The 3,396-nt window shown below is 52.9% G+C and overlaps 1 protein-coding gene across 1 annotated transcript in view; it reads left to right on the forward strand.

Annotated features, from left to right (window-relative positions):
* The window catches only part of SRC (SRC proto-oncogene, non-receptor tyrosine kinase), a 56,159-nt gene that overhangs the window by 28,277 nt on the left and 24,486 nt on the right, over nt 1-3,396 (forward strand). Inside the window, exon 3 of the mRNA XM_023534450.1 lies at nt 2,963-3,125. The gene's annotated coding sequence lies outside the window, so the exon portion shown is untranslated. The remainder of the gene's footprint in view (nt 1-2,962; nt 3,126-3,396) is intronic.

A 3,396-nucleotide genomic window follows, 5' to 3' on the forward strand; every position in this document is an offset into this window, starting at 1 on the left:
CTGAGGGAATGGAAGTGGGGTGCGGGGAGGATGCATTTGAGGAAGATTGGTGGGAGAGGAAGGGAGAACCAGATCCGAGACAGTGACAAGGGGTGGGGGGCGGCCTCAAGGGGAGATGCCAGATCAGGTTGGGACCTGCTGAGACTGACGTGTTGGGAGGGACTGAGGGGGAGCACTGTAGAGGAAGTGCCATTGGGCTGCATCCTGGTACCTCTCAAGGGTAGCGATAGTGCAGGCCCTCTCTCTGGAGCCTGTGGTGGGGGTGGTTTCCCAGAGGAAAGGGGCCACCTTCCTTTGGGAACCTCTGGCACCCCCAGTACAGAGCCCCCACCACTTCCCCACGGGCCCCTAGGATCTATCTCTGCCTCGGAGTGTGCATATGGTGGAAGAGATGTGGGAGGTCTGCCGCTTTCAAGTGGGCAACTCATGGTGACTTGGTGTTTGGGCTCTGAGACAGGGTCCTACCAGGAGGGCCGGCTCTCCCAGGGTCACACAGCAGGATAGCAGCAGCACGGAGACTAGAGCCCACCCTAAATGTGCCTGTCTTTCCTCAGACACACTCTGCTTTGTCAAAGCCTGAAACTTTCAGCTTTCTCTAGGAATAGGGCTGGGCTGCGTTATCCACTCAGGCCCCGTCCACCAAGGGCATCTGGCTGTTCCATGAGAGAGAGGTCCTGAGGGCAGGAGGTGGACCCCAAGAGCAGCCTCTAATTCCTGCCTGCCAGTGTGGTTCCCTGACCTCAGTTCTTCTCATTGTCACCCTGATAGTGTGACTCAGGCAAGTTCCTTAAGCTCTCTGTGTCTCAGTTTCCTCATCAGTAAAATAGGACCCTATTAGTATCGACCTCCTAGATTATCATGGGGGTTTGATGAGTCAATATCTGCCAGGTGCTTAGAGCAGGGTCCAGTACAAGGTCCAGCCTCTGGGAGTGTTTGAATATCGCCGAATGGTACTTGGTCTCTATGATGTGGCATCGCAGGAACAAAGCCCGATGCAAATCATATGCCTGTGCTCATTGAGTCTTTTGTCTCTTCTGCAAGTATTTCCATAGTACCTGTAGGCGTCAGGCGTGTTCTGCTTACTGGGATATGGAGATGGATCCAATCCCGTCCTGCTCGCAAGGAGCTTACAGTCCAGGGCACTAGATGGATCCAGGTTTACAGTCCTACATTCATATGGTGCATGAAGGAAATGCACCACGGCCAGGTGCTTGTCCCCTACAGGCGGGACTGACAGTGTGCCTCATTGTGCTAAGCACGTTCTGTGCTCTCTCCTTGCCGATTCTCCCAGCAGCACTATGGCCTGGTACTGTTGCTATCAAGAACTGACAGAGGAGGAAACCGAGGCAGAGTCCCATGCCATGGTGGGAGGGCTGGGATCCGGACACAGGTCGTCTGCTCCTGGACTCTGGCTCTCAACTGCGACCCGCCTGCCTCTCCACAGACACTGTTACTTGTGTAATTAGAATCAACCACAAGGACCAAAAAATCCCCACAAAAAAATTGAACCCCTTCAACTGGCAAGCATTGCAATCAGAGGCCCTGGGCCACGCTGGCCTGGTCTTGAAGGCCCTCTTATGCTTTTTCTGAGTGCTCCAGTGGGGAGTGGTCTTCTCGGTCAGTGGAAAAACTTAGGAGTCCAGGAGCTGTCTTTTTTCCTTTGCCCCATTCCAAAGAGAGCACGTGCATCTTTTTGGTGCTGGAAGGGCCTTCAAGGTTCAGCCCTGGCTCTCCCTCTCACTCCATGGCACATCAGCCAAGTACCATTTCTCCTGTTCTTGGTTACCTCCAGTGACAGGGAGCTCACTCTTCATCATGGAGTTGTTCGAAAGAAAGTTCAGGCCTTAGGAAACATTTTTAAAAAATTAAAAAATTTTATAATTGTTATTTCCTCTCAAAGTTCCACAAGCAAGTCCCCTATTAAAGCATGTGCCCTCTGAGGAAGGACCTGGTCAGTTCATCTCTGTGTCCCCTTGTAGTAACTAGCAGAGGGCTTGCTGCTATGAATGCTGTACTAGGGAGCAAGTGGGTGGGGGGTATAGTTCTAGGGGCTCAGCCTGCATCAAGCCTGAGGCTGTGGGTAACCAGGTCATTAGGTCCCACGGGACACCAATTATATGGGTGCTGATGTGCACTGTGACCTCAGTGATTGAGTTGCCATAGGACATGGCCTTCCTTCTCCCTAGGCCTGTTGGCCTGTCCCTCGGGAGGCCCCAGTGATCCTTTGGGCTACTGAGCAGGTCTCCCCAGGGCCTCCCCAGCCCTATATTCTCTGAGCTGGATTTTTCCCAGGGAGCATGCAGGCCACACCCCCATGTGGCTGCCAGTAGCCTGAGGCCCAGAGGGTACAGGGACTGGCTCAGGTTCACATAGGGAGTGGGGTCACAGAGCTGGACTTGGTGCTCAGGGCTAATAATCTTGCCTGAGGCTCCAACCAGTCAAGGGGACTTTTCCCCATCCGCAGGTTCCCAGGGAAAATTCTGGACTGATTCCAGGGCCTACAGCCTACCCTGGAGAATAGTCGGAACCCACCTCCCCAGTGTGTCCAGAGTCACACAAGCTCAGTGAAAGCTCATGTGGCAGAGTGACCTGCTATGTTCTTGGCACTCTACCTTGACCCATTCAGTTATTACAATGACCCCATCATTTCCAGATGAAGAAACAGGGTGCAGAGAGAAGTTAAGTCACTTTCCTGAGGTCACAGCTGATGAGGAACAGAGCCAGGATCTGAGCTGGGGAGTCTGGCTTCAGAGCCTACCCTTAACAGCTGTGCCCTGCCCGGCCTTGCTCTCTTTTATAAAATGCTTTGCGAAGGTTGAAGATCTGGGAAGCTCTGAGCATTGGGCCTGTTTGAGTCAGAGTCTGATAAATTGTGATCTAAGAGTCAGAGCCATTATGAGTTCTCTTTCTAATCATATCCTCACAACAGCCCTGAGAAGTCTGTTTTATCCCTCTTTTGCAGATGAGGATGCTGAGGACCAGAGAGGGGAAGTGATTTGCCTAGGGTCATACAGTGGGAAGAAGTGGAGCAGGGCCTCTAGTCCACGACCCCCGATTCCACACCTCGTGTTCGTGCTGAGACCCCAGGCTGCTTCCCAGGTCCTCTGGGACAGCTCCTTCCACAGGTGAGGTGGTGACTCATTAGGGAAGCCAAAATGAGGGAGTGGGGAGAAACAGCCAGGATGGCTGGGGAGACCTTGGCCAGCCAGGACCTGAGTATGGGGAAGTAGGAGGCAAAAAGGGAGTGGCCGGGCCTTAGACGTCACTGGGGAGTTTTCAGCTTGGTTTTCTCTGTGTTTCCCAGTCTCTAGACCTCACACATTTCTGGTTCAGAATTCTCAACTCTTGAATAGTTACTCATTCATTCAGCTGTTTATTGACTACCTACTGTGTGCC

The sequence above is a fragment of the Pteropus vampyrus genome, unplaced genomic scaffold (genome assembly GCF_000151845.1).
Source record: "Pteropus vampyrus isolate Shadow unplaced genomic scaffold, Pvam_2.0 Scaffold125, whole genome shotgun sequence".
Lineage (NCBI taxonomy): Eukaryota > Metazoa > Chordata > Mammalia > Chiroptera > Pteropodidae > Pteropus > Pteropus vampyrus.